The following is a 23,987-nucleotide window of genomic DNA, read 5'->3' on the forward strand; positions in this document are numbered from 1 at the left end:
GAATACAAACAGAATACAGAGAAAGCAGTGATTTAAATCTAGAATAGCATGGCTTTTTGGGCCAAGCTACCCCTGACAATGATGGGGAAGGCAGCACTGCTGAAGATGGTGGTGCTACATAGGCTGTTACATTACTTTGGGAACATACCGTATATGATACCCAAACAATTCTTTATCAAGTTACAGAGCATGTGTAGAGGGTTCATATGGCACAATTCCAGGTATTGAATAGCGCTATGGAAGCTCCAAAACCCGTATGAACAAAGGGGCATTAGACAGCCTAATTTTGAAGTATACTTTGTGGCTGGTCAACTACAATATATGATGAGGTGGTTGTCAGACGACCCTACATCCGAGTCCAAATTGTTAAGAGCTGAATGTGTCTCTTATTTTTTGAAGGAGTGGATGTGAGTATTCGATGCAGAGTGGGAGGGAAGGACGAGATTGTTAGATCCAGGGGCAAAAATGTGCCAGAGAACCTGTCAGCTGTTGGGGAACCCACATCCGTGCTCACCACATGTGCCACTAGTGGCACTGAGAGGAGTAGATGGGCAAATGAGAGAGCACATAAGGAGACAATGATAACCGCATGGGTTAGCGACCTTTGGAGATGCCTGGCTGGAAGGGAGGGCAATAAACTTTGAGGTACTGGTAGAGGACTCTGGATTACATCGAGGACAATATATTACATATGTCAGGTTGCTGAAAAGTATAAAAAATACATGGCCTGAAGTGGTACTGACTCTACAGCCTGAGGCTGCAGTGGAGACATGACATGATGTATCGGAAGGGGGCCACGAGGTCTCCCGTACATATGATATCGGATTGGGTAGACTCAGAAGAAGATAGTCACTCGGGAGATGGGGAGGGGGGTGTGCCTGAGGATGAGGATTGATAGACTTGGTGGTGAGGCTGGCCCGGTAGTAAGGACCGAGGGGGGAGTAAGTGGGGGAGAACATACAACTTGACACTGTGTATTGAACTAATGTGTATATTTGCTGTTGAAGTGTAAAGTGTACAGGTTGGAATTAATAAAAAAAAATGTAAAAAGAGGAGCAGACATACACATCCACAGGAGATCCTACCCTCTAACTCCTCTGTATTGGAGTCATGAGACAGTGCCCTGTCTAACACCAGCTATTGGACCAATACCGCAGCAAGTATTTGGAAGACGGTATCCATTGAGACAACAATATCGAATGTACCCTCGAGTTGATGACAGCCTGCAGGAAGAAATCCCTGAATGAATATGAGCAACGCTAAAGAAAATGGACTGATGATGTCATGGGAAAGTGTGCACAAAGTCCTTAAATACTGAATGAAGACAATATGAATCCTAGAGGAGAAATGACGACGTAAAGAATCAAGTGAACCTTAAAAGTGTAAAAGAAGATTACACGTTAGAAAGCACTGCAGAAATCAGAAGTATAATGAATTTGCATACGCTGAAATGCAAGATAGATTAAGTCATCATATAGGCTAGCTACAAGTAGTGTATAGGATGCAGGCGGAGCTGCCATTGGACAGAAACTGGACATTGGTATCATGAAATAATAAAGCCAACGAATCATGAAGAGAAAATTAAAGGCTGTGTCGCAGTAGAATAGCAGTTTGTTGGAGCTGCGTTGGGAGGCTCTCTGGCCTGAAGTGAAGAACTGAGAAGTCGAAGTCAGCTAAGCTATCTACGCTGAAGAGGAATATGTGTGTGGGGGATGAATCTTCTCACGTTAAGGTGAAAGAAAGAATGCAGAGAATGGCAAGTCTTAATTCATTAAAACATTTAAAAGCTTGCAGAATGAACAGAATCATGGTCTCTTGTCACGTGAGTCGAGACTGAAAATAGGGCTTGAAATTGGCATTCTAGACACGGTAGGGAGTGCCCTCAGTCCTGTTGCATTCCTAGGACAACAATACTCTGCAAGGCCAAGTACAAAGAGAATTTCCTGGCAGAAGGCATGGGTGATGAGAGCTGTTGGGCTGATTGGGTGGTAGGGCAACTTCATGTCCTATCTACTTGCACCTGGGTCTTGGCTTATCGGCTGCTAATTGAACCGAATGTTCCAAACGTGGCACAAGCGTGCCTAACCAATTGTATTTATCTGCATAACAAAGGACCTTATAACTTATAACGCTGTGTAACTGATTTTTTTTAAATGGCACGTATGAAGAGGTGTGCACAAACTGTCCACCTGATATCTGGCAACCAATAACAAACCTAGCTCCTATATGATTGTATATCTGGATGTGTCCCTTAACTAATCCCAACCCTTGATAGGTTTTTCACTATTGCCACGTATCATGACGTCATTCTGACGCATAAAGAAATATATCATTGTATTTCATGTGGGAATCGCTGAGAATGAGCATACATCCGTTGATGTTCGTTGTAACTCCTGTTTTAGATAATTGCTAATAAAACAGCAATTTGCCATCTTCTTGAGTTTGTCCGATTATTTAGACTCATATTTATTCTGGTGTAATCCCATCCAGTAACAGATACACGTTTCCAAGGGCCATTAGCTCACAGGGGAGTATGCCAGAGTAGAGTTAGGGACAGGGTAATTGTGTAGGCAGCAAGGATGCTAAAAAAGTATTAGGCATATTTTAAGTTTGTAGGCAGGGATTATACGAATGCCGCCTTAGCAGTTTTAGGAGTGCAATGAGTTTTTAGACGGGGAGTATGCCAAGGAAGTCATCATCACACATGAATTTTGTAGGCTGGGTGTACAGCAAGGTTGTCTTAGATACTAGCACATTCTGTAAGTGCAGGATTATCCCAAAGCCGTCCGGTGGGTGGAGTATGTTAAGGCAGTCATGTGAAAATATGAATTTTATTCGCGGGGAGTAATCTGAAGTAGTCTTATGCATATGAGATTTTGTAGGTATGGGATACTCCTGAGCAGTTTAACACACATACATTTTTTGGTGAGTGAATATGCTTACACTTTCTTAGGCACATGTGAATTTTGTAGAGGTTTGCACACCACTCGTATTCACCCATGACGTTTGTAGGCGGGGAGGTTGCCAAGGCAGTTATAGGCACATGTAAATGTAGTAGGTAGAGGAGCACACCAAAGCAATCTTAGTAGGCACATCTGAATATTGCCGGGAAATTAGTATACAAAGGCAATCTGAGAAACAGATACATTTTTTAGTCGGGACAATATGTCAAGGCAGTAGTTGTTACAAGTACATTTTGTATGTAGGGAGTACACCAAAGAAACCTTAGGCACATGTGAATTTTGTAGACGGGAATTATGCCAATTCAATATTAGTCTCTACCATGGAGGTCTTGTGGCGCACACACACATATTACTGGACTCAGTACATATAGCTGTCCTGTGTTTATGGTACGCAGTACAATGTTCAACACAAGTGCAAATAGCAAATGGATGTCTTCAAAGCAAAGTCTCTCACTCTGAGATACCAACACCCCTCCACCCCCGCCCCAAGTTGGAGACCAGATTCAGTAGGCTAAATTGGTAAAGGCTTTCCTGGGTACCGTACCACAACATTCCTTTCGCTGGCCAAGTCACCAATCCACTTTTGACACTTCTCCTTGACTCCCCACTGCCTTGCCTCCAGCAGTTCTAAGCAAGCGTTTGATTTGGCGCAGGAGATTTCACTGCCAGTCTCTTGTATCCAGACCCCTTCCTCACCTTCAGGATTGCAACTCTGCTCCTGCTTTCCCCTCGTCTTTCTGATTGGACAGTGACTTCCATTATTCATCTCATTCCTCCTCCCACCATTTGGGCCTGCCAATGGCTGACCCACCCCACTAGACCCTTCTGGTTGACTTCGGCCATTGCCAAGAATGAGGTCCTCCATGGTCTTTTTTTTTTACACAAGCTGTTTAATGCTCTGTAATAGATTGTAAGATCTGAGGTCTATTTGGTATACGTGCCAAAAGGGTTACAAAGAGTTGGTGGTGGAGACTCTGAGGGCAGACAGACATTTCTTTGCACTTCACCACAGTCAAGTTCTGTTCAGAACTTGTACTGGGAGTTAGAGAAGTCACCACTTCCATTCCATGGAGAGAGTCAGAGGTCTCACTTTGACAATTTCAGGTGAAAACGCTAAGGCCGATTTCCTGTCACCTTGGTGTCTGACATTCCTAAGTGGAAGGATAGCATCTGCGAATGGTGCTATGCAGCTGCTAAGATGCCATTTACAAGTTGAAATGTATGCTCTATTGTGTGGAAGTGCATAGAGAGGTTTTAAGTACAATTATAAGTGTGGCTTCCAAATTATGATAGCTAATGCAATGCCAGAAAATTAATATTCGCAGTTGGGAGGATCACTGATGACTCACCTGAGAAGTTGTTGAAGGCTTTTTTTCAATAAAGGTAATCAAACGCCCCCCCAAGGTCTATAACGCTATTAGCACATAGTGGTAACAGCAATATACATTTCGGCATTGACATGATGCACTAAAAACATGAGTTTAATAGTGAGTAAAGGAAATGCACAAATGTGTTAGTAAATTAAATGTGGTTTTATTTTGGAATATTTAACTAACAAGCATGTCTTCCTTCATAAGATAAGCATTTTAACTGTAATTCTGGTTTAACTAAAGAGGCTTTATCATGGGCATGCATCAGGGAACAGATTTGCTATGTAAAAGTGAACACGATGTTCTCTATTTTACTGCTCACGTTGGTGTGTGAACTTACATGTTGCTTGCCACATTGAATGTGCAGCAGAAAAGGCCCTCCGCAAGTATTGTGTGGAAACACATCTTGCGAAATTGCACTGCTGTTCCATGAATGCAGAAACAGGCTTCCCGTTGCTTCTGCGCCTGCTTCTGAAGTCAGGACGTTTGCAGTGCAGTCAGTACTAGCAGTGCACACGTGCACACGAGCTGATACTGATGCTCATGTCAGCAAGGACCGCCTGTCTTTCTGTGGTGTTGTCTTGCTTCCTCTCCCACAGTGAGTGACACCAATTGCAACGCTGGGTGCACAAGCAACGTAGTCATTCATCTATTCATTCGTTTGAGGCAGAGAAGGGCCATGCACCTTACTGACACCACCATCCAATGAAAAGTACAGCAGTGCAAGTCGGTATAGCCACGGGAAAAGCTTCTTCCTTACAAATGAACTCTCCATCTTTAGTCGCTCGTTCCCTTTTATGTATGTTGACAACAATAATAAGAGTGATTTTGCAAAATGTTTGAAAATGCAGAAATGTCTGAGTCTGGGTGGAACCTCTGAACCCTCCAAGGGAGGACAATGTAGGGGAAGTGGCATTCGCAAGCATCTGATATGCGGCACGTGATCATTGCTGATAACGTGCACATCTGCTGCTGTGAAGAGAAACTGGGGGTGTTCCTGGCTAGCTGATGGGAGCTTGAGGCACTGGGCCTCTTCCAAAGAGGACAGAGGCCTCGGGACTGTACAACGGGCTGCTCATGAATTATTGAGCAAGTGCACGATTGCTAATTCAGCATGCAAGGCAATTAAGACATTCTGTTGGGGCCATCAGAGTATGTCAACACTGTGGTATTCTGATAGCTGGCATTACTAAAGAGCTTGCTGATTCCAGCGACCTTTAATCCAGCAAATATTTCGAAATATCCCAGTTACAGTATGAATCTTTATGAGGTGAAATTCTGCCTCCAAATCTATAATTGAGTGTCCAAGAATCCACCGTCAACAGCTGTTATATATAGGAGTGGATAGTGAGCGACAACTCAGAGCTTCCCTTTCCTGCTGCCATGATGGGATGGACTGTTTTTGGCTCAGTCGTTTCACCAGTTCCACTGATTTATGACTTTCCTTTTCCTCTCTGGCTTTCTATTTAGTTTCAGGTCTTGGTTGGCTCATGCCAGGAAACGGGTAGAATTGAACTGTTTGCTGCTTCTGTCGGGTTTGCAGAGGCTTGCAGTTATTTGGCTCAGCATAAAGAGTCTCAACTCGACACTCTGGCCCTGATTCATGGAAGTGTTTTATAATGGCGCAATCCCATAGGAAAATGTTCCATGAATCAGGCCCTCTGTGTGGCAACATAAAGTGCCTGATTCATGGAATTTTTAGCGCAGTGCAAAGTGACTTTGCACTGCCAACAAACACCCTGGTTCACAGAGTGATGCAAAGAGTATTTTTGCACCACAAAGTCACTTTGCACTGCAGAAAACACACTTTCCACCACTCTGTGAATCAGGGTCTTTGTTGGCAGTGCAAAGTCACTTTGCAGTTTGCACCGTGATAAAAACTCCATGAATCTGGCCCAAAGTGTGCAGCTGCCGTGGCAGAGAAGAGGCACTGCACTCCCCTCGTGTTGCACACAGAGTGCAGGAGAGAGGGGTACAGCAACCCTTCTCTCCCCTGCCAGACTCATGCTAGCCCATTCGCCTGTCTGACCTATTTCCCCAATGACAGGTCCCAGGAGCTCGCAGGGAAGGGGCGTTCCAGAATATCATACTTAAGCTTCACTGTTTCCTTAGCACATCCACCTTCTCCGGCTCTTCTAGCAAAGGCGGAAAGTCCAACGAGCCGGGCAGCTGAGTGGCACAGGGTGCAGTGAGGGTGCACTGTGCTCGCAGCTGAGGCTTGCTCTTCCTGTTTGCTAGTTTTCTAGAGGAAAGTGCAGCATAACTGCTTCCTCGGCCTGCAATTGGATAGAGGCACGGGGATTGGGGGAAGAGTGAGCATGGGCACCACCATGCGCGCCGTCAGAGATTGTGGGAGGAGGAGCAGAGAGGCGACATTACTTTCAGCATCAGAATACCTATACAAAAGGCAAAGCAATAATCTCTATTCCGCCCTGTTATTTATTTAGCTAAAGTCTATAGGCAAATAAAACATGAAGACGTATCTAATACAATGGGGGTCATTCCGAGGTTGGAGGTAAGGGAAAAACAATGGCGGTAAAGGATTACCAGCATCGCTTACCGCTACAGGCTATTCTGACCAACCAGACTGCTATTTACGGCACCGTAAAGTACGATGCCGTAAATAGTGGTCTAGGGTCGCGCGCGCGACACTCCATGCCGATATTAGCGGCATGCCGTAAGCCAGAGCTGATCCCAAGTAATGCCATCCCCCCTCTACTGAAGGAAGTGTCTGTGCTCCACTTCCTTGCCACAGCTACCTACCAGCACACAGTGGGGCACATGCATGGCATATCACAACCCTTATTTTTACCGGACACTGAACCAAGTGCTGGATGCCCTCCTCAAGCACACAAGGGACTACATATCCCTACCACGGACCCCCCAGGAGATATTCGATACAAAAGTTGCCTTCCATGCAATGGCAGGCATGACAAATTGTATATGTGCCCTTGACTGCACCCACGTAGAGTTGGTGGTCCCGCATGCCATGGAGGTGGCCTATCGCAACCGCAAGCAATACCACTCCATCAACATGCAGATGGTATGCAATGTGAGCAAGATCATCACACATTGCTGTGCCCGATATCCAGGATCAACTCATGACTCTTTGGTCCTGCGGAACTCCACGCTACCACGCTATATGGAGCAACATGCTGGATGACGTGCCTGGCTGCTTGGTGAGTTACTTGACTGGGCCATGGCAGTGCATCGGGGTTGTGAGGTGGGTGCCTGCATACTCCACCTGGATGGAAATGTTGACGCCAGTGCACGATGTGCACCTCACCGAACACTGTGCCCCAGAGCCAGTGAAACGGCACATGACTACCAAATCCCACAGTGATGAAGTAAGGCTGACACCTAACACTACATGACCAGGTGACCAGGCCACATCCCACAACATATGCACCACTCATCGGCAGCCCTCACACACCGTAAGGGCATCTAGCACTATGCACTGCATATGCACTATGTCGCTGCTTCCAGCATTTCACCACACCGGAGAGTCATCCCTGGGAGTGCATTGAACTGAGCCTAACAGGGATACCACAGCGTGGTACGAATATGCTACTGACAACAGCCAACACTCCCTACTACCAAATCTCACAGAACACAACACATTAATGATTTCACTCCAACACTGCTGCATGCATATACAAAGCATGTGCAACAAGATGTGAGTGCACACCATAACCCATCCTGAGGATGCTACCCACTCCATCATCCCATTGCACAGGACACATAGCGGGGTCAGTTATGTGGCCAATGCATCCAGGGACATGTGCGTATGGGCAGACATTACCTGCTGCCATGTAAAACCAGTACAGTTGTCCGCCATGAATGTACAAATATTTACCTTCATTCCCCTCTCATGCAGGTGATGGTGGCTATCCCTTGAAGCCGTGGCTCATGACCCCTGTCCGAAACCCACAGAACAGGCACGAGGAGGACTACAATCGTTCCCATACCCGTACACGTGTGGTGATTGAGCAGACCTTTGGCCTGTTGAAGGCACGATTTCATTGCCTCAGCCGGTCGGGTGGGGCACTTATCTACAGCCATGAGAAGGTGGCCAAGATCACCATGGCATGTGCAATGCTGCACAATATGTGCATCTGTCGGAACGTACCCCTGCCCCCTGACATGGAGCTGCTTCCACCTGATGATGATGAAGGGGAGGAGGGGGACGAAGTGGCAGGACAGCATCACGGTGCCGATGCACAGGAGGGACGTGCCGTGCGGCAATCATTGATTGGACAATATTTCTGACACACAAGTCAGCAGAGGGTGTGAGGATGTCAGGACATCGGGCGCTGGGTGTGGGGATACATGTACACTATGCACTGTGAAACATTAAATGACACATGCGCAATGATGAATGTCCACTCTGTTGTTTTTTTGATGAACAACCAGTGTATTGAATTAGTAGGTTCAAACGTGAAAAACAAACCCTCCACCACCCTCCCCCCTCCTCCTCCCCCCTCAGCTCTCAAACACACCCGTGTCTTGGCCCACGTTCAAGTTTTTATGCTGCAACACTTGGTGCTGTGGACTTAGGAAATCCAAGAGGGTGGAAAAGCCCACATTTGCGCCAGAATCCTGGAGAACCGCGCGGTTTTGTGCACAGCAAAATAGTCCCCTGACCTGCCACCCACCAATGCGAGCGTGAGGGGCCAGGAGTGCCATGAGTGAAATGTGTGCCAAAGGAAAAACAGCAGTGCCGGTGGCTAAAATAAAAAAGCGCGTTGAAATCACCTATGTTTCTCTGAAATGCAAGCTAAAAACGCCTATTTTAAACATTGCAAGATATTCAAAAATCTCAATGAACACCAGCAGACATTTGGCAGAATGTAGTCTTGTGTGCATACAAAATCTGGAAAGAGAAAGAGCCCAAATCAATGTTTATAATAAAACTGGCTGAACTGTGGATGTCAGCAGCTGAAGTGAAATTGGACTGAAAGACACTAAAATTTAAATGTTTAAAATAAAGGAGTGACCTACTGTTGAGTGGCACATAGTTTGCAACTGTTAAATGCTATAGTTTTGAACTTAGAATCAGCGTTCTAGCTACATGTGTAAAAATTGTCAGTTTGATTTGAATGTAGAAAACTGGGTACAAAAGTGTCATTTAGCTGAAGCCGGCCTAAAGAGATTGAATTCTGCCTGACAACCACCCCCGACAGGAGTTGAAACTTGATCAGCAGCTGTGTTCCCAGGCCTGGCTGCATTCTCCTGCCCCTGCCAAAAGGAGATGACACCTCTCTGATTGAATCAGGGGAGGAGCACCTGGGGACTGCAGGAAACTAAACAAAGCACTGTCCTTGGCCCAGGCAAATGTTAAATTAGGGGGGTCGTAAATGGCTTCCTCTTGGAAGGAATCGGGGAGGAGCACTGCATCTGTGAGCCAGCTGAGTTTGGGGGAAGTGAATAAACCAGAAATTCCACCATGTGCTTTGGAAAACCACACCCCTTTGGGGCCAGAGCATAATTTTAAAAAGATGGATAATTCATAGTGCGGACTTGTAAAAATTATATAAATAACATCATCATTCTTGCAATTTATCTGTGCACATTTTAAGGTTGTTACTCCAAATGTATGCATGTTAAAAATCTGACACTTTATAATCTGAAACCCATATCCCTGGTGCACATTTGTGTAAAATCTGGAAAGGTTTAGAGGTTGTTATCTGGATGAAAAGGGGAGAATTCTGTCATAAGTGGACAAGACATCTTACAAAGACAGGGATCGGATGGTTTGGTGCTACAGAAAATATGTTAACTGGACATATAATATTAGAAAAATGGTAGATAGATAAATATGTATTTGGATCAGAAATAGATTTGTGTGCAATTTCACAAGGGGAGGATCCTCTGACCATAAACCTACCTCATCACTCTGACTCACAACCCAGTTCCCCCAATCAAGGGAGAGAGGAGGAACTGGCCAATGATAAGTTGAGAGGGTTGGGCATAGAAGATGAGCCAACCCTCTCACTTTCTAAACACATAAAAGGAGACTGTGCAGGACAGGTAGGGACATTCACTTCCCACTTCAAGCTGATTTCTTGCGGAGCGTTTTGCCAGAAGACACCAGATCCAGCACTTAGACTTCAAATCCAGACAGAGACCAGAACTTTGAATTCAGAATTCAGAATTTGTCAGCAGGCCTCAAAATCGTTTGCAAACTGATTTACCCCAGACTTCCAAGGGGCACATCAGAGTAAAACAGCCGGGCTGAGCTGTTTGATTCTGGCCTAGAACCCTGTGCCAGAAACACCCAGAAAGCAGAGCTGTACCCGGAACCAGAGACCAGACCTTTGTGATGCGCTGAGTGCCAGACCAGACGAGCAGAGCTGACCCAGACCGCTGTAACCAGAGAACCGGTACTAAAGACCGTCCGTGGCGAGAGAAGCGCAGTAAACCTGACTAGATCTGTGACGAGGCCCATTCCTTCCAAAATATAGTGTGAGTACCCAGCCAGAACTGTAAAAAAACAATCTCTTAGTTTAAAATAATCTAATTCAAACTATTTTAACCTATTGAGAACTGCATCATAGAAATCGTGTCCCGTCTCTTGATTCAAAGCTGCAAAACTGTCATCTATCATTCTGAAACTTTAAAATTTCATTTCTGAAAATCTACCTCCACAAAATCGTCCGTATCTCTTGAACCGTTTGTGAGATTTAACTTTTATTTTGAAGCTGAGATTCTAAGCTTTCCAACAAGCTCTAAACCGACTTGCTAATCCTTATACTTCCTCCGTAATTGCGCTCGACGCACGCGACTAAATTGCTGCGATTTGACATTTTGCTTCATTACAGCCACGTGTAAAAATATTTGTCCTTGGTTTCCTTTGCTGAAATTCGTTTGCAACCTGACAATCATTCATAGAGCATTGATAAAGTGATCCTGAACTAATTTAAAGTAGCTATCACTCACCCTGAACCTCTAGAGGTAATTAAAATAATTTTAGCATATTTTCCCTTCTTTGCATACCACCTTTAAAGTACTTTGCCTGTGTTTAAAATCATCCCTGTTGATCTAAGCTTGCAAGGGGGGAACTGAATTGGGATTGTACTGTGATTGTATTCCTGAAGACTGTGTGTGTCCCTTCCACCTCCTTACATTGCATAGAGGGGGGGTGAATTGCCAAAAGGGGAAAAGTGATTAAATTATGTTTTGCTGAAATCATATCAAGTTTAATCCGGTGTTGCTTCTTTTCCACCTTGCATTTCCTTGTACCATATAAAGCATTCTCAGCTACCTTATCCTCTATACTACTCCTAAGTAATTACCCAGTGTGCTAGTATCACATCATCCATTGTTGATCACTCACTGTCATATGTCTAAGTGTGATATCAATTATTAATGTATTATAAAAGTGTGATATATATGTTATGTTATGTTATGTTATTTTGCACTTATATAGCGCCTTATATACCATTGGTATGGTCTGAAGGCGCTGGTAGGTTGAACGCCCTTGGGAACCGAAGTTCTTGTCAGTAGAGGGAGGAGAGAGGGTCCAAAAGGTGCGAGTGCGCAACTGGTATGTGTGAAGCTGGTGCGAAAATTCCTGTGGAAGCTGCTTCATAGCGGTAGGTGTGGTGGTTGAGAGGTCAGGAGTATGTGTTCGAATATGGCAGGAATTATCCAGACCGAGAGTGGCAGCGTAAGGCCTGAGGAGAACGCCTGGCTGGGGGTGCGAGACCAGCAGTGATTACATAGAGTGATGTGGAGTGAGCGGCATCATATGTTGATATGAGAACAGTTCAGTGGTCGAAGTGTACGAAAAGAAGTAGTGGAGCTATGTTCCCTACTGGTCTGCACCGCTCCCAGCAAACCCCATCGCCATACCCCCTCCCATGCACAGTATAAACCGCCAAATGCATGCGCCTGCAGTTTAAGGGAATGTTCAGTGCACTGCACTGAAAGTGCAAGTTTCAACTGCTTCCTACACATTTATTTTAAAACAAAACCGTTCGGGAACGGTTTCTTTTTAAAATAATAGTGTAGGAGCTGTAAAAGGTAATTTAAAAAAGTATAGGAGCACCGCTCCCGACCGCTCCCGCTCACTTCGACCACTGGAACAGTTATACCGAATGGTGTAACAGTATCTCTGTGTTCTAGTTGGGTGGTGGTGTAAGGAGAGAGTAAGCGTGGGGTGTGATATGAGGTATGATCTTTAAAGGATCCATGCATTCTAGGTATAATATGGACATCATGCAGTTAAGCAATTCGTCCGTTCTGCACATTCGTCGGCCCTCCACATGTCCTCTCGCCACACACGTCCTCTCGCTACACATGTCCTCTTGGCATACACGTCCTCTCGCCATACACGTCCTCTCGCCACACACGTCCTCTCGCCACATACGTCCTCTCGCCACAACACGTCCTCTCGCCACAACACATTCTCTCGCCATAACACGTCCTCTCGCCACAACACGTCCTTTTGCCACAACACGTCCTTTTGCCACAACACGTCCTTTCGCCACACATGTCCTTTCGCCACCCACGTCCTCTCGCCACCCACGTCCTCTCGCCACCCACGTCCTCTCGCCACACACGTCATCTCGCCACACACGTCATCTCGCCACACACGTCCTCTCGCCACACATGTCCTCTCGCCACACACGTCTTCTCGCCACACACGTCCTGTCGCCACACACGTCCTCTCGCCACACACGTCCTCTCGCCACACACGTCATCTCGTCACAACGCGTCCTCTCGCCACAACATGTCCTCTCGCCAAGCACGTTTTCTCTCGTCACACACGTCTACTCTCCACACACGTCTACTCTCCACACACGTCTTCTCTCCACACACGTCTTCACTCCACACACGTCTTCTCTCCACAAACGTCTTCTCTCCACACATGTCTTCACTCACTACACCCTACTATATATTGTTTAATTCTCAAATAAACCTTTTAAATTTGCAAAACAAACTTGCTTCTTGGCTCAGTGGGGTCAGGGTGATTCTAAGAGAGGGGTGTTATATAAGGGTTGTCATCCAGAGTACACGAACTGGACATAAAAATATATAAATAAGGGCTTCCCTTGAGCATTCCCAGACAAGGCACTGACTTAGTGGGACTGCTTGATTGGACACATTTAACAAAGTGAGGGCTCGTAGCCGGGGATTCTGGATTAGATCTATCACTTGTGCAGATTAATACAGTGGGCCAGCTGACAGGATACATATCCGGTTAGATCACCACGCTGTGTTACGCTGTAAAGCACTCCTCAAAGGAACGCTCTAAGGAAACGGTCTGTTTTGCAAAATAAAATACAAACTTCTGTAAGTCAGGAAGGAAATCAATCTCCAGAATGACGACCTTGGTAGATATGAAGATAGCTAGGGAGCAACTCTTACATAAACTGTTTGTGAGAGGTGAATGGTCTGAACAGGACCAAAATGTATGGTTGCAGGCGATCACACAACAGGTCACTACAACTGGGTCAGATATGTGGAGAGATCAAGGTGTAGAGTGAACTACATATGGCCCCTAAGGCCATGGATGAGCACAACAAGATTGCCAGGGTAGCGGCATATTTATATTTACATATGGGAGCCATGCAGGACAAATGTGCTGAAGGCCAAGATCTGGCAAATAGGCAACAGATGGCGTTAGAAAAGGCGCAATCTGACCTGGTCTCTTCTGAGCAGAGGCTGCACAGAAGCCAGGAGTCAGAAAACGAGAGTAGACAATACATCATTAAAATGAAGGAGGATATGGATATCCTGCAACAGGAAAAGGCTGACCAGGATACTGTATTTCTGGCCTTGCAGAAGGAGTACCAAGAAGGGTTGGACTCCCTACTGCAGAGCCAGAAAAAGCTGGAGCAACAACTAGACGTTAACAGGGCATGCACAGAGCAGGTAGCCACCCTGCAAATTCGACTAGACAGAGAGAAAGAGGAAAGCAATAAAATGATTTTGAAAGACCTGGATACCCAGGCAGAGTTTGATCAAGAACGCCAGAAAGCTGGTGCCTTTCAAAGGCAGAGGAACGATCTGGCGGCACAAATGCAGGCTCTTAGTCAGGAAAGGGACACCTTAGGCCAGGAAGTCTGCCAATTAAAAGAAAAAATTGAAGAAAATCACCTGGCCCTCCAGGGGCTGGGTGACCTCCAAAAAGAGCATCACGACTTGCTAGAGCACATCAGGAGGGTGGAAGATGCTCTGGCAAGAAAGGAGCAGGCCAGTAGGGATGGGACTCAGGAGGTAACCCTCCTGCAGCAAAGACTGGCCCAGTACTCCAGGACCAATCAGGAGGCACAGAGAGAGAATGAGGCTCTCTGTCGGCACAATGATAGGCTCCAGCAACAGGTAGCCATGCAGGAGAGACTGATAGAGTCTAGTAAGGCCTTGGTTGAGGAACTGAAAGCCCAGGCTCTTGCATTGCAACAAGGAGCAGGGGCTGATAGAGATGAAGTTCGCTGGGAAAGGGAAACACCTGAGCATAACCTCAGGAGCCCTAGTACCAGAGGCCTTCATCTCTCCCAGTCCCTGGACTCTGCCACCCTCATGTCCCCTGGCGTACATGAGCACAGGGCCACAGGGATGGCAGATTACTATCCAGCCAAAAGGATGGGGCTCATAGGCCAGTACCACCCAGGAATGGATGAGCGGGCATCCGGGTATGGGCACCTAAGCACAGTGCAATTTAGTGGGGAACCCCAGGAGAGTAGGCCCACTAAGGGCATCCTGAAAACCTCTGCCCAGTTAGGTCAGTGGGGGGGGGGGTACCCAGCAAATCCTGGTAGCAAGGAGGGATCTGAAGACTCCTCTGAGCATCACAAGACACAGGAGACCACGTCAACACATTCTGCCAGCCATTCCCAGGCTCGCAGAATCTGGGAAAACCTGGAAGATCAGACGGGCACCTCTGGGAGCAGTGCTCCTGAGTCATAGGATGAATGGACCAGGGTTAACCGAACCAAAAAGGCCAATAAGGCAAAAAAGGGCCTTGCTTAAGGACCCCTTAAAACAGATTAAGGCAATCAGGAGTGTCATCACGCCTTATCACAAGAACTCCAAGTATTCTGTGTGGAAACACTTGGAGCTCTTTGAGCAAATGATAGAGACCTTCCATTTGAAGGACAGCAGTAGCTGCATCCAGTACGTCAAATGGACATTCTCCCCAGAATACTCGAGTTTCTTTTTGGGGCTGGAGGACCAAAATCATTCAAGATGGTCCACCTATAGGGCGGCCATCTTGAAACACTTTTCTGTGCATAGAAATCCCCAAGAGGCTCGCAAGGCAGCCTACAATTTGCAATGTGGGGAGGATCAGGCCCCACAAGAATTTGTGCAAAAATTGAAGCGTGCCTTTGCGCAGACGACCAGAAGGGTGCGCATGGACAGCAGAGAATTCATCAACACATTTTTCCATTCACTCCCCAAATACATAATGACCCAGCTCGTGAGAGATTTTCACGAGAAAAGATCTTTAGACTGGGTCATTGAGCAAGCCACCCGCATCTACGAGGTGCAGAAACCGGTGGAAAATAAGAATCAGCCCAAAAAACCCAAAACCAACAGCACCTCTGCTGCTGCCAAGGTGGCAGAGGTAAAGGTTGCCCCCGTTTTAGATTTGGAGATGGGGGGACCTAAAAACCTGCCTGCACCAAATAATTCACAGCCCAGAAGGCCCTCGGGCCAGTCACAGACAGGGAGTCAAGGAGGTAATCCCGCAAATGGGGTCCCCCGCTCCCCTGACTATGTAAGTCCCCGCTATAAGGGAAACAGACCAATCCTGGGTTATGTGTGGACTCCTCCAGTCCAAGGGGGGGGATCCAGTCAAGCACCTGACCCAGGGAACTTCCTTCCTAACTTCCCACAGGAGGGCAGAAATTCCCCAAACACCTGGCAGAACTTTTTTCCCAGGTATCCACCCAATTTCCAACCCCAAAACCATCCATCCCTATTTCCCCAATTCCCTGAGCCCAGACAACCTAATCTGGGAGAGTGGAGGCCAAGGGTGGAGGGGTACCCAAATCTTCCCAACCTAGGGTATTACCAGAGAAGGGATAGCTACTCTTCCAGGGATCAGCCCAGGGGAGAAAACCGGACCCCGTATCAGCCTGAGCGGGTTTCCCAGTTAGAGCGCCAGGTTCAGAACATGGCACAGGATTTGGTCTGCATGCTGAGGGCCCAACAGAACCCTCAGATGAGAATGCCGGCACAGAATGCCCCAAACTCTGGACCTAGTGCTCCAGAACAATGACGGGGGCAGCACCCCGATAACCCACCGGTTCCCAGGGAGGAGGCACAAGGGGAAGGGGGGTGTAAAGCCTTGGAGGAAGCTTCCTTCCCAACTTGTAAACAGCCCCTGGAAAACCAGGAACCAGAAACAAAATCTCCTACCCCTGAAAGTCTGCCACCCAAGGAACAGAGGGGACGTAGGAGAAACAAAGTACCCAAACAGACCCATTTTGTGGAGGAGGTACAGGTCTTCCAATTTGAGGGAGAGGGATCCTCAGAGGATCCTGGGAAAAGTATTTTCTCCTTCAGAGATGGGGGAACTCCTCCCAAGGAAAAATGGGTCCCAAGGGATTGCAACCCAGACTGGGTAGATGCGGGGATTGAGACCGAAAACCCCTGGTTCAAACCCATCCAGGTGACTGCCTCCAAAAAGGGGGGGAGTCGGCCCAGAACTGGAACCAGGGGAACCAAAAACCGCATCAATATCCAGTTGCAAACTTTTTCTTTCAGATTCCCATGACTCTCCACAGAATTCTGCCCAAATCTCTTCTCTCGCCATGTCCAAAACCAGAAAGTTACCCCACCAGTTGTCAAAAAATGTGCATTATCTGTGCCCCCTTGAGGAGAAGGAGGTAAGATACTATGCCCCGGTACAAGTACAGGGGCAGGGTACAATTTTGGCACTGGTGGACACTGGATCCCAAGCTACCCTTCTGTCCAAAAGGGTCTTTGATTAACTGAATTCAGGTAGGGGGGAGAAGTACCATATTCCCCTCACCTATCTTCCTGGAGAACTCCAGAACTTTGACGGGAAGGAAATTCTCGTCGAGGGGACTGCAGATTTGGACATCAAAATTGGGCGACACAAGGTGAAACACCAGGTCATAGTAGTAACTCCAGAGGGCACCCCTTGTTTACTAGGGAATGACCTCCTGAGAAGGTTGTCACCTCTAATAGATTGCGTAAACAAGGTCCTCTGGGCCCAGACTAGCCGACCAATAAAATTAAAACAGAGTGTCAACCATGTTAGTTTAAACGGCACCTGCCACATGATATGATATGATATGATATGGTATTTGTAACGCGCCTATACACAAGTGTTTCAAGGCGCGACGAGGCGGGGGGGGAAACAAGGGAAAGACAGACAAACGATCCTACTAGGCCAGGTGTCATTCAGATCGCGCAAGTGCCGAGGTAAGGGGAAAAAGGAGAAAGTGCAAGGGGAGGAGGTGGGGGGGAAAGTGCAGTACAAGGTAAGTAGCGTAAAATAAATAATGAATAAAAAGGGCCAGCTGGTGGCAAGTGCGAGGTACGTGCAGAGCAAGTGCTGGGAAGGGGGCTGTAGGGATACAGTGACAGTCCCACGGTGCAGGGGGGGCCAGGGGAGGCAGTGCAAGTGGAGAGTGGCTGGGCCCTGGACCGAGGTCGCTGAGAGTGGCCCAGATGCAGGTTAAGTGCAGAATTCAGTGGGGAGTTAAGCAGGTTTAGCAGGGGAGAGGGAGAGAGAAGGCAGAAGCGAAGAGGAAGGTTTTGAGGTGCTTCCGGAACCGGAGATGGTTCTCCTCAAGTTTCAGGGAGGCAGGAAGGCTGTTCCAGAGGGAGGCCCCTGCTGCGGAGAGAGATCTACCCCCAGCTCGTTGCTTCGAGAAGCGGCTGACCATGAGGGAGTTGGAGACGGATGAGCAAAGGGCTCGTGAAGGAAGATATTTAGGAAGAGAGAGTTGAAGGTATTTAGGCCCCAGGCCCCAGAAGGCCTTGTGGACAATGAAGAGGGTTTTGAACTTAATCCTCGCAGCCACTGGGAGCCAGTGAAGAGATTTCAGTCCAGGAGAGATACGGTCCCTGGGCTTGAGGCCAAGGACAAGTCTCGCAGTTCTGTTCTGGATAAGTTGCAGAGGGCGGAGAGTGGAGGCAGGCAGATTTAGATAGAGGCTGTTACAGTAGTCCAGCCTTGAGAGAACCAGGGCTCGGGAGACAGTGAGCTTCTGGGGGAAGGAGAGGAAGGGAAGAATACCTCTGAGGAGGTGCAGTTGGTAGTGAGACTTCTTAGAGACGTCAGATATATGAGGAGAGAAGGAGAGTGTGGAGTCGAAGATGACCCCGAGGTTTTTAGCCTTGCAGGTAGGGGCAGGAGGGGGGCCAAGGGAGGCCGGCCAGAGAGCTGAAGGGAAGGAGGGAGTGGGTGTGCCGATGAGTAGAATCTCAGTCTTACTGGCGTTAAGGCAGAGGTCATGGCAGAGGCACATGGTTGAACTAAATCGGGCCAAGTCGAATTTCACTTCCAGAACAACCAAATTCCAGACGTGACAGTAATAGCAGTAGGGCAACAGACTGTTGATGGGGGCTCCTCTCTATTTCTGAAAATCAACCTTCCTTCCAGTTTAAGGTGGTATTCCACACTGGAAGGAAACACTGTGAAATTATTTACCAATCCACAATCAGACACTCCCACTCCTATAGTCCAGAAAGATGTGAAATCAGCTCAGAGCCTGGCTGATATTCAGCAAATTGGAGAGCAGTTGTTCATCCCTGTTCAGTTAAATGATGGGAAGGACTTTGTTCTCGCTCGAGTGTGTGTGAACAACGGTAAGAGCTTCATCAGCGAAGCCATGTTCCGCCAACTCCCAAAAGATCCAGCCATTCCCACATTCAAACTGATAGACAAATGGGAAATGGATCTGGAAACACCCAATTCGAAACATCTCCTGCCTAGCAGGTGTATGCTCAAAATCTCCATTGGCAACAAGAGCATAGTCCATAATTGTTGGCTCGTGCGAGACGTCACTGCCGCCTTTTACTTAGGCAGTGACATTCTCAATCGCTTTGCCATTAGTTTGGAGCTAATAAACTTCAAAGCTTGGTCCCGATTAGCAGATAATCCCATGGGCTTTGATGATCCAGAAAAAGCACTTAGGTCAGCTCAATTGCTACCTTATGCAGTTGAAATTCAGATTAAAGAGGAAGTCACCATCCCAGAAAGGACCGACAATTCTCCCTGGAAGTGAAAGTTAAAAGAGGACAAAAATTGAAAAACACTGATGCTTATATTCATCTAAATGCTTCTCTCCAACAGCAAGGGTTAGGGGTAAACCCAACACCAATAGTCAACATAGAACATGGCACCATTCCAATAGAGATGGATAACAGCGACTTAAAGAGTATTACTCTAGCAGCAGGCACCATTATTGGAATGGCGGTTGATGACCGACATTTCTCCATTGATTTAGGAAATTAACTGTTAGGACCAATCCCCAAGGACTGTTTTGACAGTGACAGTGATGACAATACAACACCAGACAGGATCTTTACCCGGCATGGGGGTAAATTCCTGGTGTACACTTCTTGCCCTTGTGGTAAGGAAGATGTGACTTGTGACTTCAGAAGGGATGAGGTGATTTTCCAGGTCCATGAGGGCTGCCTTTCCCACCTGAAGCCTCCAGTCCAAATCACCACTCTGACCAGGGACTTCTCCACACAGCTGGAGGAGGCCGCTGAGATAGCAAAACCAGAAGTCTTTCAAGGCTTCAGGTAGATGGTGGAAGAGAGAGTCAACCTGGCTGATGCCTGTGTGACTCTGGAACAGAAGCAAAAGTTGAAACAAGTTTTCTTGGATTTCCAAGATCTCTTTGCGGTAGACTCATATGACTGTGGTCGCACCGACATCCACACCACAACAATTCCCACAGACCCTGGAATGACTCCAGTGTTTGTGAAGCAATATCGTTTGCCTCTCGCATCCATGGAGTCCCTTACTGAAATAATTAAGAACCTTGAGTCCCGGGGAATAATCCGTCCAGTACACAGCACCTTCAATAATCCGGTGCTGGGAATATTAAAGCCATAAAAACGGCCAGTGGAGACTCTGCGCCGACCTTAGGGAGCTCAACAAACGGGTCCATACTTCCCGATGGCCTCTGCCCTACATTGACCAAGGGCTGGCCCAGATTCAGGAGTCACAGGTATTCACAGCAATAGACCTGACCAATGGATACTGAACCGTGCCTGTCAGTAGGGAGGACCAATGCAAACTGGCTTTTACCTTTGGGGGCAAGCAGCACACATGGACCCGAACTCCTTTCGGATACCTCAACTCCGGCAATGAATTCAACATTTTCCTGGCCGACCTGGGTGTGAGGGGTAACCTTGCTTATGTAGATGATGTCCTCATCAAAAGTTCATCTGTGGAGGAACACATAGCGGAGATCCGTTATGTTCTGACACAGTTGAGGGCCGCCGGAGCAAAAGTTTCCTTTCAGAAATCACAGTGGTGTAGAACACGTGTTAATTTCTTGGGGCATGAGATTACTCCTCAGGGTCTCTGTCCCCAGGAAAAGAAAGTGGAAGCACTTCAGAAACTGAAAGACCCCACAACTCTGCGGGAACTAAGGAGCCTCCTTGGACTGACTAATTACAGCAGAAAGTTCATTGAGGGCTACGCAGAGATGACCAGACCCCTGATTCATCTTTTGAAGGGGGGGGTCAAGTGGGAATGGTGTCCAGAACAATCCGAGGCAGTAAGACAACTCAAAAGAAGCCTCTCACAAGCGCCTTGCCTAGCTTACCCTGTCAGAAACAAGGAGTTCTTCCTGGAGACAGGGTTCTCTAATACGTGCTTGACGGCAGTATTTGTCATGATGCCTGCCCACAGAGCACCAGGACAGGCCCAGCACCCCCGGAAGCAGGCATCATGCCCTCGTGAAAAAACCCAGTGGCCCCTAATAGGGGCTCTTTGGTCTTTGTCCTGGCGCCTTCGGCGCCAGGCTCATATTGGACATCAGTCCTGGCGCCAAAGGCGCCAGGCTCATAAAAGAAGGTGTTTGGTGCACTTACCTGACGCAGACCATGCTGCATAAAGCCTCAAGCCAAATGAGGCTTAGGAGGGACTACTTTATTAAAGGAACTATTTTACTTGGGTGGGGACCGTGGAAGAATACTTACCTGGAACTTCTTCCAAGGCTATTTAAACCACGTCCGGACTGCCACACGTGCTTCACGTTGTTCTGCACCTAGCAGCTGGACGCTCACTGTGTCTACTCCTGCATCCTGACTCCAGCCACGCCCGTCTGCATCCTGGGACACCTGTAAAGGAAGAAGAGAAGAGAAAAGGTGAAATAAGAACATTACCTGCTTTTATCCGAAATCCGGATCCATCACACTGACGATCCTAAAGGGAAGTCATTCATTTTAAAAGCACATCGCATTGCTCGCTGCAGCGCCTCGTTCCACTCACCTTCACGAGGCGCCTTCGTGCCCATCAGCGACCATCAGGACCATCCGCCGCATTTCCGCGCCTAAGGGAGAAAAGAGAAGAACAAAGGTGAGCTAGGGAACAGATTGAGGAAGGCCTGATTTTCCACCATAATACTTACCTGATTACTGTTGGAAGAATCTCTCCTCACTTCGGGTCGGCGCCGCTTCTTCGGCTCTGCCGTACCACGACCCCTATGGGGAAATAAGACACAAGCATTAGTGGGTGAATGCAAGGACACTAGGGAACCACCCATCAAAGACTCATCAGAGTTTACCTTCGGCGATTCCATTCCTCAACTCGGCATCTTCACTCAGCACCTGAAAAAGAGTAAACAGACAATGGTCAATTAAGGCTTGAACTTTACAACAGTATACTTACGGCATCTTACCGGAAAAGTCAAGCGAACTTGAACCCTTACCAATCCGAGATCCAGTGAAGTAACTGGATATCAACGCGCCCCTGCATCAGAAGCAGGAAGGAGAGCTCGTCCTTCCAGACCCTAAGGTGAGACGCCACGGGGGATTGCAGAAGGGTTTTGAGGAGGGTGAGAGGGGTAAGTGGGAGGCCGACGCATTACCCCGCAGACGGCTAATCCTCTATTTCCACCTACAGAAGGATACTTCTGCGAGCCAGACAAGCAAGATTTGGGGGTCCGGTCCAGTCTGTCTTCCGAGTCCTGCGCATCACTTTAGAAGAGGTCACGGCAGCTCAAACCACGCCGGTGCCTCCGTGGGAGTCAGGTGAGCGTTACAGAACGCGAAGCCTTCCTACAAATTCCCACCCAGGCGCTATGGAAACTTCTGGGACTGATCAGTTTGCCCAGTCACTGGGGGAATTACGGGCCGAAGTACATGCCGCTCGTCAAGAGACTAATGCCCTCAGGAGGGAATTAATTGTATCAAAGGAAAGAACTGATGACCTGGCCAGACAGCTTTTGCAAGGTCAAGCTGGACAAACTCCTCTACCCGGTTCCGGAAGGAACCCCGCTCCTGTGGTTTCCAGTAACCCTGTGCAGATTAATCTACCTGGAAACATGCCGCTGGCCCCACCCGAACGCTTTGCTGGGGACCCCAAACGATTCGCCGTATTCATGAATCAGTGTCGTTTGCACTTCCTATGCAGACCTGGGGCCTTCCCTAATGATCAGACCAAGGTAGCCTTTGTATTGTCATATCTCAGCGGCTGTGCTGCCGATTGGTCAGTTCCACTGGTTACTCAAGATGACCCAATTCTCCGTGATTTTCAAGGATTTCAAGCAAGCATGGAAAGGTTATTTGCTCGACACTCTCAGGGGCAGGCTCTGGATGACGAAATTCCATCCCTGCGACAGGGCAATCAGGACCTCCTATCCTACATTGCAACCTTTAATAGACTAATTGTGGAAACTGGGTGGCCAGAGGATAAAAGAATCACGTGTTTTTATCGAGGTCTACGCGGAGAACTTAAAGACGTTTTGGCCCCGGTTGTAAATCTGCCCCAAGAATGCACAGAATATATAGACTTAGTGGTCCAATTGGATCACAGACTTCAAAACAGAAAAGCAGATCGGTCCAAGTTTGAGACCCGAGTGTTGGTCAAGACCCACGCTAACCCCAAGGGTGCTGATGTCTCTGAGCCTATGCAAATTGGAGGGGTTAAAGGACCTTTAACTCAAAAGGAACGTGAAAGGAGGCGGCAGTTAAAATTATGTCTTTATTGTGGGAACTCTGGACACTTTCTACGAGATTGCCCAGCAAAACCGCCCAAGAAGGTGGTAGGCGCCGCTGATAAAAACCATGAAGACTCTGTTTCGGGAAACGACTCCGCCCGACAAGTGTAGGGGTCGGCTTGCCGAGCTTGAAAACTAACTCTCAGACGTCACATTTCATTGTGCCAATGGTTCTCGTAGATCCGGATCAGCCTAAGCGGTTGCATGCAATAAAGGCATACATCGATAGTGGGGCTATAGGAAACTATGTGGATCGTGAATTGGTCTCTAGGATTAACCTCCCTCTGCGTCCTAAAACCAGCAAAGATGTCATCACGACAGTTGATGGAACTGAAATTGCCTCTGGACCGGTAACACATTCCACTACTGAGGTGACTCTTATTGGTCCGGACGGCCATCGGGAGGCAGTTGTTTTTGATGTAATCAAGGCTCCACAGTTTCAGGTTATTCTTGGAATTCCTTGGTTAGAGACACATAATCCTCGAATT

The sequence above is a fragment of the Ambystoma mexicanum genome, chromosome 5q (genome assembly GCF_040938575.1).
Source record: "Ambystoma mexicanum isolate Mex_15411 chromosome 5q, UKY_AmexF1_1, whole genome shotgun sequence".
Taxonomy (NCBI): Eukaryota; Metazoa; Chordata; class Amphibia; order Caudata; family Ambystomatidae; genus Ambystoma; species Ambystoma mexicanum.